General features: G+C 32.9%; 1 protein-coding gene and 1 long non-coding RNA gene across 2 annotated transcripts in view; one reads left to right on the top strand and one right to left on the bottom strand.

Annotated features, from left to right (window-relative positions):
* Positions 1 to 16131, bottom strand: part of LOC134658821 (uncharacterized) — a 36623-nt gene that overhangs the window by 17900 nt on the left and 2592 nt on the right. The window lies entirely within an intron of this gene.
* LOC134658740 (uncharacterized) lies at positions 284 to 2022 on the top strand. Its single transcript, XR_010097723.1, has 2 exons — positions 284 to 664; positions 1814 to 2022. It is a non-coding gene; the product is annotated as an uncharacterized LOC134658740 (long non-coding RNA).

Genomic DNA, 16131 nt, shown 5'->3' with positions numbered 1-16131 from the left:
TGTCAAGTACAAAGCTTATAGGGATATGTATTCCTTCATACTGCCAAGCTTATACAAAGTTAGCGAGATTAGGGTCTATTAATTTTTTAAGAACATTCGGGGTGGTGTAAGTAGCCGCAATAAAATAAATAAAATAACTCGTCGCATGCATCCAGAGAGGTGGGCTAGTATAACCACCAAGTGGATACCGCAAAAAAAGCGCGGACGTGGCAGGCCCAGACATAGATGGCGCACGGTGGGCTGAAAATCGGCCTCCATAGAAATAGAAACCAAAGTCTTAAATTTGAACTTTTTTTTATTGGAATAGCTTTTGTTAGGTTTTATTATGTCCCAAAATTAATCTTAGCTAATTTGGTTGGAAAAATAATTAATTATAATTTTTTTTCAAAATCTTTGTATGGCGCGTATCAGAAAAAACGAGTTTTCTCCGAAAATAAAAAGTTAACCGTAATATCCTGACAGATGATTTTAAAACCAATTATTCTTGATTTTTCCACATAATTAGAATTTTCCTACGGGGTGCACTTTTTTTTTTTTAAATCGATATATTTTTTTATTTTTATTATCTTATTTTTTTATTTTAATACGGTTATACTCGTTATTTTGACTACAAAAAATGAATTTGAGTTTGATCGAACCAATAACTTACGCGTAGTGAATTTTTGTTCTAAGCAAATGTATGGAGCGTACGAGTAAAACGGATTTTTTTTCAAAAATTAAAGGTATACCGTAATATCCTTGCAGATGATTTAAGTACCAATTATTAATGATATTTTGACATAACGCGAACTTTTCTACCGTGTGCACTTATTTAATAAAAAATAAAAAACTTATTTTTTCATGCTGAAATAGCTTTTTCTCATTGTTTTAATCAAATAAATAATAAACATACAACAGTTACAAGTAGAAAATTGAAAATAAAACCATTACATCCTTTACATTATTACCATTGTATCCTCTTTATTACATTATCTTTGTACTTAATGAAACAGTATTTAACAAATGACACATTGACAACTTATGAGTCTAAAATTAATGATCATTAATGAGGTCCGGTTACAATCGTTAGTAGATATTATGAATGCAGTTTAATCATTAAGGTTTTAATCATTATGCTTATAATTAGACGTAAAACTAATTATAATAGCAATGATATACTCGTAGAATGGTGGTGTTCATTAGTACTAGCAATAAATAGGTAAGGGGTACATTTTATATTTTAGTTCATCTTGAGCTTCTTAACCGCTAACTTACACGACCATAAACCATGGACAGTCTTATTACGAACTTGGACTTACAAAAAAACGAGACAAGATTCGAACAGGGATGTTTTTAATATGTTACTTTTGTCTTCCGATCCTGTCCTTTCTTCAATGAGGCCAACAATAAGTGGAAAAAAGAAACAGGCTTTCTTCCCTGAAACTTTAGAATTATTCATTTGTCTGGAACCTCAAGAAGAAGAAGTGACAGATACCTCAAATGTGTACCCTGATTCTGAAATGGACACGGATTCGGAAGTAAGCGACCAGGAAAACTAAACTTTCAGGATTCCAATATTAGCATTAGAATACTTTTAATTAGGATAGCATTACATATACTTATTTCTGTTTTTATGTAAACCAATTATTGATAATGTTACTGATATTTATTTAATTAAGTAAATTCGTAGTATCTACTAATGATTGTAACCGGACCTTATTAACGATCATTAATTTTAGACTCATCAGTTGTCAATATGTCAAATTTGTTAAATATTGTTTCATTAAGTACAAAGATAATGTAATAAAGAGGATACAAAGGTAATAATGTAAAGGATGTAATGGTTTTATTTTCAATTTTCTACTTGTAACTCTTGTATGTTTATTATTTATTTGATTAAAACAATGAGAAAAAGTTATTTCAGCATGAAAAAATAAGTTTTTTATTTTTTGTTAAATAAGTGCATACGGTAGAAAAGTTCGCGTTATGTCAAAATATCATTAATAATTGGTACTTAAATCATCTGCAAGGATATTACGGTATACATTTAATTTTTGAAAAAAAATCCTTTTTACTCGTACGCTCCATACATTTGCTTAGAACAAAAATTAACTACGCGTAAGTTATTGGTTCGATCAAACTCAAATTCATTTTTTGTAGTCAAAATAACGAGTATAACCGTATAAAAATAAAAAAATAAAATAATAAAAATAAAAAATATATATCGATTTTTTAAAAAAAAAGTGCACCCCGTAGGAAAATTCTAATTATGTGGAAAAATCAAGAATAATTGGTTTTAAAATTATCTGTCAGGATATTACGGTTAACTTTTTATTTTCGGAGAAAACTCGTTTTTTCTGATACGCGCCATACAAAGATTTTGAAAAAAAATTATAATTAATTATTTTTCCAACCAAATTAGCTAAGATTAATTTTGGGACATAACAAAACCTAACAAAAGCTATTCCAATAAAAAAAAGTTCAAATTTAAGACTTCGGTTTCTATTTCTATGGAGGCCGATTTTCAGCCCACCGTGTGGCGGGACGAACTGAGGTCCCTTGCACCATCCCACAAACCCGGGGTTGAGCGATTACACCGTTAACCAAGTGTCCAATTGTACTGGTAACCATGGTGACTCCAGGTTTAAGCGGTTAACCCCGGGTTAGTGAAATGGTGCAAGTGGGCCTTAGACGCCTTCATCAGTAACTGGCCGGAAATAGCACAACAACGGGAGTTGTGGAGATCAAGGGGAGAGCCTTTGCCCAGCAGTGGGACACTAAAACAGGCTATTTAAAAAAAAAGAGTGTTGAGACGGATTTTTTCTTATTTTTACATTTAATTAATTAACGGTTATTTCGAAAGTGGCAGAGTCGAGCTCACACCATTGTTAGAAGCTTGAATTAAATATATGTTAATAGCTCATTAAAAAGCCTATTATAAGTAAAAAAATTGGAAGTGTCTCTGTTTCACAAGTTAGAAAAAAAAATATTGAAAAATGTTGACACATACATTTTTATTTTTTTATATGGAGTGTTATCCGGTTTATAGGGACAAATTGCGGGTATTAACTAAGTGTACTATATGTGCAAAGCACGACGTAATAATTAGTTGCATTTAGGGCTTGCAAATATTCGAAACTTTCAGATATTCGAATATTCGACTTTTTCTGGCGACGTATTCGAATATTCGAATAATTATTCGAATATTATAAAAAATAAGAAAAGGAACGGGAAATCGGTTTATTATCGTTTTATTCAAAAGCTTTTTTCACATATTGCTAAAACTAAGGATATTTGGCAGAAATCCACTTAATTGACTAGATTTTATCATCACACTATTTATAAGATGCCCACATTTATAAAAACAAGTAAACGCCAAAATTAGACGTATTTAATATTTCTAGATAAAACTTATTATAAATGCGTCGTTGCGTGAAATAATATAACTTTAATCATCCAAACACCTAGGTATGCAAGATATTTTTTTTTAGTAGGTAATTATTTTCCGATTTAAATTAACTTGTAATCACTCAGAGGCCTGTAAAAAGGCGTTTAATTTCATTGTATTTTGAATCTTTATTGACTTTATTTGTTTTGGCAAGTTATTATTCCTATAATGGTCGGCTAATTATATAATATTGGAATATTTAAGGGAAAAAGTTAGTTGAGTACTGGGTGGATTATTCGTCAGCTAAAGGTGCATGGTTAGATTACAAAGTTGGGCAGGTTTGGTATGATTAAATTTGAGAATTGCGATAAGTGGCAAGGTTTAGACTTCAAAAATTCGCTTTTTTAAACGTACGCTTGTACTGAATAAACAGAACCCTTTAACTTAAAACTTACGCACCGTAAAAATAACATACTTTTTAATTTCGTTTTCTTTTAAATTGAGTTAGGTTTCACTGTATTCACGAAGTCTATCGAGAGGAATACAGTAAAAATATTATTTCCTTCGTATTTGGGTACCTACCGTTCCTCATTCACTGTAAATACCCGTAAAACACACAGAAACTGTAACTACAGCGGATGACATAGATTTTTTATAGCAATAAAAAATATTCGAATATTCGAAACCTGAGCGGCCGAATATTCGAATATCAAAACAGGTCGAATATTCGACAAATTCGAATATTCGAATATTCGAATTGCAAGCCCTAGTTGCATTTAAACGGAACTATTCATGAAAATTATTTTTTCTTATTTATTTATTTTGTTCAAAAATAAGACGAATCGAATACTGAAATTTAGTATAACACTTACTAATGGCGTGACCCATCATCAGAAAAAAAATCAGGCCGAAAAGCTGTTAAGGCACAAGATGGTCCCTTATCCTGCCACGGCCTTTAAGTTTTCCAATAAAACCTTTTCAATAATATAATATAATTAAGGTAATGTACACGTGTCTCTCATTAAAACAGAATCAATAAAGCGTTTTCCGGGAAAATGCTCCAGCCCCGGTGCCGAGCTACTACGGCCCAATTCGAACAATGCTTATATACGATGTCACAGCGATACGATACCGATCTCTCAGTGTCCAAAGATGATTTCATGATTGATACTAACAGATCGGGATCGTATCGCTGTGACATCTAATTATAGCATTGTTCGAATTGGGCCGAGTTAAGCTTCCGCGAACATAATAAATCACTTTATTATGTTCTTGTTAATTTTTCGTTCTCGCTTAGTTGCATAATTGTATCTTATGTTATACCTTTAAACGAGAGCAATTCTTGTATATTTATTTATTTATACATATTAGTATTATATTATTTATATTATTTATTATATTATTTATTTATACATATTCGGGGATGTCGGAAACAGCTCTAAGTTTTCGGGGGCGAAAAATCGATCTGACTAGGTCTATCTCTTGGGAAAACACGCACTTTCGAGTTTTTATGCTCGGTCTCCCAGATATTAATGGTAGCTTTAGATGGAGAACGCGATTCAATAATAGCACTTACAACATATTAGTTACTTCCTCATATTTTCTCTGCAGAATTCACGACAGCCGCAGGAGGGAGTGAATTAAAGATCCGAGTTTGCAATTTGTTTTATTACGTAATAGGTATAAATCTAAGAGAGAGAGAGTTTAGATTTTATTTTCCATGTATCTGTTTTGTTTTTATTTTAATATTATTATTATAGTTTTTTTTTATGTAATTCGACATTAAGAGACCGTCTCTAAGTAATTGTATTAACGTTAGTTTGATTTGGTAGTTGCAGTTGTATTTTATAATTGTTGAATTAGTATTAGTATTAGTATCAGTGTCATATTTTAGTGTCTGTGAAAACTTGTCAAGAAACAGTTTAAGGTACAGTATGTATCAGTTACTCTATAATCTATGGTATACTTAAGTCGCTAGTGCTGCACTCTGGCGGCAAAACATTGCAGTAAAACTCCCTATTGAAAACAATACTCAATTAAATTATGATCACAATAGTAAATAAGTAACAAGTTTATATTATAATAGAAATGCTACCACGTTAACGACACTCATTTAGAACTAGAAATACTTAGATTACGTAGTACAATACCACGTCACCGCGATAAGCAACCTAAATACGTTCGCTCGACTGTAGAACGTATCTAGTATATATCGGTCCCTTCATTCATAACATCTCTTTGCATTCGGAGCTCTGTGTTAAACTGGTTCTTAGAAACATCGTTGTCACATTTAAATGATCATTTGTAAACCTTATTGTGTATACATAAGGTATATTATTGGCCAGCTGTTAATATAAAGGTGGGTTTGTTTGTTGAAGAGCAAAGCTTGTGTAGAACCGGGTCACGACTGCATCGTGTTACGCTGTTTAATACATTTGAGTGAATATCTGAGTATTTTGGCTTTACGACTCATTTATATTTATACTCATTTTCAATTCATTACTATTTTCACGTCTTTGGAGTTACCCAAGAACGGAATTACTATGAAACCAGGTTCCCAATTTAATATTGGTGTATATAAGCAATGATTTATAACTCAAGATAGGTTATAGGCGTTCCAAAATTGAAGCGCTTAACTTGTGACAAATTGGACAAGTTTCCTTTAGACGCGGCTGGACAAGCGAGAAATGTGCACGTGCTAACGAGCTCGCACACCGAAAGAGAAAGAGACGACCTTATGTTTAACAACGAGTGTGACAAAGATGGATTTAATGAGAAAACTAATCAAAAATAACAGATTTCTTCGTAGGCACAGAAATAAATATGGAAGTATTTTTTGTCCTCCTCAAGTATGAGTATAACCTATCTATGGTCATATAATATCATTGTATATAAGTAGATATAAAGTAATACATTATTTATAAGCGAAATATTCGATTGAACAAAAATATGGGGCATTATCTATGAAAAGGGACTTTATTGTCGATGGCGCTTACGCCTCACAGCGTCGCGCGGCACTGTAATTATATCGGCGCATCGTTAATAATGGCGTAACCGCCATCGACGATAAGGTTCCTTTTCATATATAACGACACATATTGTGGAGAGATTAGTGTACCTAGGTGTAAAAGGTGATTCGCCCATGTTAGATTAAACAATTCATATGAAATTCTATAATTTATGAAGTCCCACATGTAATTTTTTTTTTACCAATACTGAGATTACTGAGCATGAAATACATAGTATGAATATACCTAGGATTGGGACCTTTAAACATGTGAAATCTCGACCTACCTACACTATTTTATATAAAAAACGGTTACAAATGTTTAATTAAAATATCTATTGCTTATGTTATGAATAATATATGAATAAATGTTGTGTGGACTACATTAGAAAAAAACTACAGCTTAGTTAAAAACCCGTAAAAACTACAGTTTAGTTAAAAACACATAATGTGACATACGACGTTTTGCCCACGTCGATTTGGAAAATGACATATATGTATATTAAAATGTAAGTGTACGGTTATACATATACAAACATCTATATCGAAATTAGTATACTAACAGACATATGTAATTATTAAACACATTACACACTTAATTAAAACTACATAATTATAAGTATAATATTTAAACATATTCGCACTTATAACCCGTAGAAATCAAAATCACGCGTCTCCTTTCATTATCCTCCAACTATAATTATTGCGTGTTAATTCCACCGGATAGTCAACAAGTGCGTAAATAAAATTTGTCTCCAAAAGAATACAATGTCCTAGCGGCAATATGGCACTTACGTCCACTTACGTAGAATACAATTAGGCGGGTCAGCACAGTTCATAATGTATGAGAGCTCTACATGAATTCTCACACTAGAGATTTTTTGAGATGTGATAACCTATGTTGCAAATACTATATTTAAAAAAAAATCTCCACAAAATATGTCACATGGTTTTAATAAATCCAAATTATTATTAAAATAGAAAAAATATATCAAAACATGAATCCGACACTCGAGATTTTTTAATATGCAGTTCTCAAACATATACTCATTATGTATTTATATTTTCTCCCAGCTTGACACCAAAACCAGCTCCCAATAATTTTCTTTATTAAAAATATTTTTTTATATAAAAATAACAACTATGTGTACATAACAATTACATGTTAATTAAGCTCTGTATATTTACTATATCCTACAAAAAAATCTCTCACGTAAATTAATCCATTTAATTACTATTAACCATTTTTGTTTTGAAAATGTTTTCGTTGCTTCGAGAAAATGGACAGTGGGTTTGTTTTTCACTTTCTCAAATCTCTTTCTCATGTTAGTGTAACAACAAAAAATCTCCCACGTATATGTAATATTGTATGGAATAAAACCATTATTAAATCATCCAAGCTATTTAAATTACCCTAAATGGCGGGTACTGATTCACTGTAGAGAACGTTTTATCGACTTCCATATCTCCGTCTCACTTCAATGTTCGCGGCAGACGATTGTTCCGCTTCAACAGCCGAGAGTTCGCGATCCGGTCGACCGTTAATTCTCCCATGACTATCTTACCCAGTTTCATCGGTATGCGTTGCGCGCTTACTTAACACACCTCAGGCCAAGCTCCTATAAAACGCGCAATGCATGCATGCATTGCGGTATCTCCTATACGTCACATATGTCAGCTATGAGGCTATGACATGGCTATGACAGACTATGGCAGTTAGTTCCAAAGAAGTATACAGACTTGTCTACCCACCATAAAGTTTAGCGTAAAGAGAATATATCACTCCTTAGTGAAAAACCATACGGTTTGTGCGAAGTTGAGCGTTATGTCAATGCTAATAAAGATGATGGTTTGACTTACGGAAATGAATAATATAATATCATTTTATTTTATATTTCCAATTCCCGTTTCATTTACACCCAATATTAAATCTTTTTCCGTAATAAAATGCGTATATAATTACTGTCATCATCTGTATTTATTTTATTTCTTTAACCCCCGTTATTCATAAACGCGCTACAAACCTCAATTAGCTAATAATAGTAATAATCGTTTGTCCTTATCTGTCACTTTAACTTATGTATTTGTAAGTAAGGGATAAACATAATTGAACTAAATCAGGCCCGTAAAGTTTATGAATAAAGTGGTTAATCTTTATTGCACAAAAGAAAAACCTTATAGTACAAGAGGCGGACTTAATGCCATAAGGCATTCTCTACCAGTTAACGATGGCTTGTCCTCCGGCCCATTTGATCGATGACCTCCTTTGATTATTTATTTTTAATGGACGCCAAAATCCAGATAGGAACTTCGATTTTGACATTTACCACAGTAATGCAGTCGGTAGCAATGTCGCGCTTCAAAATTGCTGCAGTCGACTGCATTGCTGTAGAAAACGTGAAAAAGGTCATTCAAAGGGTAATAGGGTTATATACACCGCGGGATTTAATAACCCGAAAGATTTAAACCAACGATTTTAGAGCCTAATTAGAGTATATAAAGTTATATAACACATAGTCCAAAAACCCTTAATTTAAGAGATATTAATTATTTAAAACAAATCACAAGTAAAAAAATCTCAATTCTAACACACCCTTATGCGTGACGTAGCCACCAACTAATTTTACACGCAGACGCACTAACTACATGGTTATTAGCCAGTTTCACTTAATTAAGTTTGATATCCTACAAAAAGGTTTCACTACCGAAATTTTGTTCTGTTCTCAATCACGAGAGTACAAACTATTTACCTTTATGATAACTGGCTGATAGTTTGACGAAAATGACGAAATTGATGTCAATAAAATGACATATTTCATATGTCACACAAGATATGCGCAAGATAACATCTTTAAATTTGATTGACTGTAATAAATAAAATTCATTTAGCGGATATTCACTTTGTGTACGGATTTGGAAACCCGAAGAACTATGTGCTTCCGGCACGACGGACCCACTTCAGCCTAGAAGTTCGTAAATTGGCTAGACGAACAATACCCTGAGAGGTGGATTGGCCGTGGAAGCAACGTCCTAATCTGGCCCGCCCGGTCACCCGACTTAACGCCATTGGTTTTTTTCTATGGGGAACTCTGAAAGATAAGGAAGGAATACTCAACACCAGTGAACTCTGGAGAAGAATTATTAATAAAAATTCGAACGGCTTCCGAAGAAATAAAGAACACTTTTGTAAACCTAAATAATGAAATCCGTTTAAAATTAAATCTTTGTGCTGAAAACGGTGGTACACACTTCGAAAACCTAATTCATTAAATTAATAAAAAAGCGTAATTGTTTAACATAGTTGTTTATTTTACTTTACTCAGTATAAATCAACACATCGAGAATTTAAAATACGTACTGATAAGCATGATCGATATTTTAACAAAAGGTCATTCAAGTAATCATCCCTTTCCAGCTGTAGTATGAGTTAAAACAATAAGAGGCATGATTTCTTTCGGATATAATTTTGGTTAATGGCATTGGTTACCTCAAAGGAAAAGATTTTATCGCAAAGTTTCAACAATAATAACTGCACTATACCTACTGTTGTAGTAATTAATAAAGTTTTGATACAATTTGTGGTATTTTGAGGTGCCAATCAATTGAAATAATTTCAACGTAAACATGATCCTAGACATAACTTGACACTTCTTGTCATGGAACACATGTCACTGCATTCGCCGTGCATCGTATGATATCGGAGTGATTCATGAAATGTCATGCTCGCTCTCTGTTTCTCTACTTGAGATTAATTAAACTCGCTCACTCTCTGAATAAAGGTTTGTTCACAAAGAAGCGGTAAATTAATATGATTTAATTTGTACTGAAATAGTAGTTTAATTAAAATATATAATTGGACCCATGTTGATATAACATTATTTACTCGTACTGTCGTCAAAAATACGTGATTTAAATCTTTCGGGTTATTAAATCCCGCGGTGTATAAAATGAAATGATGCATTAATAAAACTTTAGTTAATTAACAATATTATATTAAATCATTAACAACTTTGACAGCACGATCTCTTCGCAGGTAGGTGCTCTACAAGGAGTTTATATTACAACATTATTTCCAAGAAATAATCTCTCATTGTTACGAAAATGTTGGTAGGGTGGCTTTAGGTTACTTTTCGTTCATATCGTCTTGGATATGGGTGAACATGGTGTTAATACACTCAGTATCAATCAACCTGTAAAGATATTGTAGCCTGGCCTTTTCTCGAAAAGTCTTCTAGAAAAATTTACGCTCATGTCGTCTCGGATATGAGTATATTTGGTATCAGTGCATTCAGTATAATATCCTGAACACAAATATATGAGATGACAAGCGCGAAAGTGGTGAGGGTAGTTGCTATGACGCAAAGTTTTTACCATTTTTCTTTTAAACATACCATGTGGGGTACCAAATGAAAGGGCCTTGTAAGTAGATCACAAATATATAACACACTGTAACACTTTTACTACTTAATCCAACAAATTATTTGAAAACGTTCAAAAATTTCACAATGAGTTGAATTCCAACTGCTCTAAATTGACTAAGATAACTTGATCCCAAGTTTCCTTGCAATTATACGTAATCGAGGGCCAGGCTCATACTAGTTCTCATGTCGCGATGCGCTAACGCTAACAAAAACTACGCGTTACGAATTGCTGACATTTGCTTCTTTTAGTTTCACTCTACTCAAGCATCGGATGACAGGATCGTTGAAAAGGGACAAACATATCCTTTGACGTTACGTTACTCTTCTCGTGAATTGTCAAATTTTAAAATTCGAAATTAGCTTTGGAATTTGTCCGGGTGGCTATTCGAAGTATAACTTGGTGGACGGTACTTACTAACCAAATAAGCTTGAGATCCAGTATCATAGATAGTTGTAAGACTTCAAGGGTCGATTTATATCTGACTGTGCATCCTGTATTCTAAACGTTTTGTGAATAGATATAAAAATTGACACCTATCATTTTTCACATAAACACAGACACTTTATGCATTGAATTATTAAACCTTAACGCAATGCCATAAGTCATAAGGTATATTTTCCTAATATACCTTGATGCTAATTCGAACTTTGTTATAAAAGATGTCATTTTATATCATTCGCGCGTGCATTTCACTCGTACTAGATGAAATATGTATTGGTGCGAGCGAGACGGTTGGGCGAATGATAACAAAATGATATCTTTTTGACATCTTAAACAAAGTTTGACTTGGCCTCTGTGGAAGCCTGGAAATACAGCATACTTCATTGACCTTTTATGCTGGAAATTGATTTAATAATTGCGAGAAAAATAAGTATGTTATTCTTCAATAACTTGTACACTTACTGTCAAAAAACTAGAAGTGTCCATTAATTGTGTAGAACATTATTTGCTGTTTGTTTCCAATATCATGCTGCTATTCTGCGAATATAGCAGTTCCTCAGGCAGATAAATTAAACATGATCGAAACAAATACTATTAACCACAATAGTAAACTTTTCTCTCAGTGTGGGATATTCTCGGTCATGAAAAACTTACAAAGTTATTGTTTTTTTCATTAAATCTATAATTAATATTATTGTCGGGAGCAATTTTGACCGTGTAGTCGTGTAAGCTTCATAGCCCATTCTTCAAAAAATCTCTAGTGTGAAATTACTGTTTAGGTAGTATAAAATATAAAATTAAAAAAATGTTATTTCTCAAAAACGGGAACAGATATCAAGTTGTTAATTCGCAGCCGGGTATTCAATATGATATATAATTCACCCGTGTAGAAACATTTGACTGTGCAATTAATGTAACTTTAACTTTATATTGACTCCACTAAATGGCTCAGTGGCATTAAGTCACTTACGTCATTTGGGTTCGGAGGTTGTATCGTCCGAATCAAAGTGACCCGTCATGTCCTTTGTTAATTCGCGAGTAAATAATCGAATTACGGATAACGCCTTGCAATGTTGCGTACTTTTCACGAAAATTCGGTTCTTTTTTAATCGACTACGTAACAGGAGATTATCGTAGACTCAATACGATTTTTATAGGTCTCCGTTTTGACTCGGACAATCTGCTTTCGTATGTCCGGATGTTCTCCTCCACAGGTCGCAATTCTCAACCGATTCTCGTGAAATTTTATAATTTTTCTGTCGTTTAGTTTTTAAGAAAATGTACAAAATGGTAGAAATTGGCATAAAGGACTTAAGTGTCATTAGGGTCTATGGCACTTAAGACCAATGTGAGTCAAGCATTAATGATGACTCAACTCAATGAAGTATTTTTTTATTTTAATTTGCGAGGTCTATATACAGCTCACAGAGCCACTAATTAAATATTTTCTTAACACTGTCTATTTAGAACACTTCGATTTCTTTGTAAATAGACCCTGGCATGGAAGTTGGTCGGTTACTAGAATATTTTATTTATTAGACATATTATTGCGTAATAATATAACGTATAAGTAAACGAAAAAAGTGAGTGGGCGCTAAAGCCAATCAAGGCTGTTTTATTCCACATAAACAAGTTGCCCTACTCTGCTTAGAAGTATGCAAAACAACGTTTTCGGGTAAAGCCTCAAATATGTAAAAAATAGACTACTTAAATTTGATAACAACTACCAAATGACAAACCCGTATATTTTCATGTGGAAACAAATGGTATAGGTAATGGATGAATAATGATAAAATGTTTCCATCTTTGTTTAATAAATTATACGATTTTTTTGGCTTGCATAAAAACCTATCCGCAGAATAATAACAACAGAAAATTCCGTAAGAATTTCCTTATAAAATGCAACAAGTGCGATCTTATTTCTATTTAAGGAAAATACGGCGGTGAACCTGACTGGTATCATCCGTATTTTTTCGAAAGCCTGAGCCTGAGCAAAATAGGCAACCCTCAATGGGGCATTCCACCAGAATACGTGTGGCGGATACGTTCATAAAATTCAAGTTCCAGGGTACACAGTCACCTGCAATAATATGTTACTCTTCTAAGGCCGTAAAAATATGTGACACGCTCTTATGGCTCTACTAATAAGATCGTGTCAGATATTTTTGCGGCCTTCATTGTGTAACATATTGCAGGTGACTAAAATTTAAACTTATTTTAATTATAATCAAATCAAGTAAACAACCGCATTATTAGAACAGAGTAATTATACAGTTATTTGAATAGAAATATTAAAAGCCAAACATAGTATCAGACTGTACAATGGATGCATAATTATGGCTGTAATCAAAAAGCGTACATAGTTGCATAAGTCCATATTTTTATGGCACTTACGCTCTTTTTAAAGAAAGCTGTTCGACGATGCTTCGGCGGTTCGATTACATTTATGTACTCAAAAAAGGGTACTATGACTGCAGTGTTCTTTTAGAAATAGTTTTCATGTAAGTGGAGATTTTATTTGATGTAATTGGCACTTACGCCATTTTTAACGATGCATTAAGACACATATGACGCATAGCACTGGCAGCGTTAATCGATCAAAGATTCCTTTTTACACAACGTCGCGTAAAATAATGATATGTACAAAAAATACGTGCGTTTGTGCATATTAGTTTTTTCCTTGCGACGATATATTTACCGCACGCAAGTAATTAAGTCAAAGTACTGATATTTCAATTTAAACTCTATTCATATAAACATAAAAACGCTTTCTCTATGAATATAATTAATAATTTCTGTGGCATGATTGTACACTTGGCGTTCAATTCAGCCATTTTGTGAGCGATTCGTCATCTGAAAATGAAATTATGTCGATTTGCTCATCAATTCTTCCAATTGGACAACAGAATTATAGTCTTTTTTATTATAACTTGGATATGAAATAAGTGTCACGATTTGTTATTATCATCTTTGAAATAGGTACATACTACGGTTTCGTTTAACACGAAATGTTGTTTGTGCCGTAAGGTAAGTACCATACCTACGCAAAAATGACGCAAAAACTTATTTTATTTTCCGTCCCAGCCAAGAGAAGAATTAAATTTGTTTACTAAATGTATATTGGTTATTAAAAAAGTACGATATAAAAAGTCTATTGTTAATTAAACTAGTGCCCATTAAAAGTATAAAATATACCTACATATAAATGTAAGTAGGAATTTTATCTACCCTTTTGTTAAAGATTCCGTTTCAAGCTGAGTATCGTACTGTCCAATTAAATATTCGGATATGTTGAATGAAAACCCTTCGAAATACCTATATACGCGTTTGATGTTCCTAATTGAAAGAGGTTGTAAAGGCCAAATTTTCCAATTATTCATCGACGTGTTTCCTTGCAGAGACTCCAATAAAGGTCGTGTAGAACGAGCATTGTATAGATTAGCGTTGAGACGTACAGTACATTACGTGTTATATTATACACTCTTCACTTTCACACGCTCATATCTATCCTCTACATTGTTTTTAAATTGTGCTCTATATACAAGACAAAAGGTGTATTTTACAATAGAATGATAAAGATAGATACGAGGTTTCGATAGTATATGTTCGATATGAGAGACGGGCGGGCCGGCCCCTTGCGTCTATTGAGTCACGAACACCGCACCGCGCACCAATGCAGCCAACTTGATAATTCAGTTGACTAGTACATCGCTGTGTATTCATACATTGCGTTTTTACCTTGGCTACTTTATTGAAAATGCTGAGATATACTTACAAACCGCGCAATGTATGTAAGATTAATTTTATGATTGGTTCAAGATAGTGGTTCTTGGTAACACATTGACGGTTGTTTTTTTTTCGAGCGCGAAGTTTAGATTATTTTATTCTCGCACTGCATTGATGAGTAACAAGTGTTGATGAAATATCTTGCAAATTTGCTCTAGTATAATTTTTGCAAGTAAATTTGATAGCTGTAATTTAATTTCCATTGTAATTCAAGTCGACACTAACCACGGTCGTTCTCTACTTCCTGTTAGTAACAACTTAACGAGACTAGTAGGTACCTTTTGCCTTAATAAGCAAAAACTTAATAACAATAACTTAGGACCACAGTACCCTAATGTACGTACATGGTACGTTGCGTACCTTAAATTTTACGTATTTTATAATAGCTAATTGTACTGTTTATTTAAATAAATTACATAAGTATACTTAATTGGCGGTTACGTTAATTTGTCATAGATGTTATAATTAAAATTTGTACCTAATTTTTTTTAAATAATAAAATTGTTTAAAGTTCATAAGAAAACACAGAATGTAAAAATTACCTGGGTATCGGTATGAATGGTATAACAATTATTTCGGGTCGCGGTTTGACGGATCATATCCGGGAGACGCGCGGAACGGGTTTACTCTCATAGACGAATTGGTTTGTAAGGAGTAAAGATAGGTACAGTCAGCTGTATTACGGAGCCATAGAAGTCTTTAAAATCTTAAAATTTCGAATACGTAACACAATATTTCTATAAACTGAAAAACGTCAGAGGGTAACTTAGGTAAGTACATTATATTTTAATGCTTTTCGTAGGCATTCACCATCTACCATCTACTGCGTATTATGCCAAACGTGTTTAAATACCGATATAGACGAGTACAATAAATTATTAACTATATTTCACCATTATATGTAGTAATATGAAAAAATATAACACATTTCTTGTATATACCTGATGTATCCGTTTTTTTATTAAATAAACATTTTCAAAAACAATAATTTGTAAAATTGCATTTTTTTTTAATTTACTTTTACATATTTTTTGCGGCAAAAACCCAAACGTCGTATGTCCAAGTCTCATCTGATGTACGATACGACGTTTTGCGTTTGGATGGATGG

The sequence above is a fragment of the Cydia amplana genome, chromosome 23, assembly GCF_948474715.1.
Source record: "Cydia amplana chromosome 23, ilCydAmpl1.1, whole genome shotgun sequence".
Lineage (NCBI taxonomy): Eukaryota > Metazoa > Arthropoda > Insecta > Lepidoptera > Tortricidae > Cydia > Cydia amplana.
The sequence above is the reverse complement of the archived record's forward strand: the minus strand, read 5'-3'. Positions and strand labels throughout refer to the sequence as shown.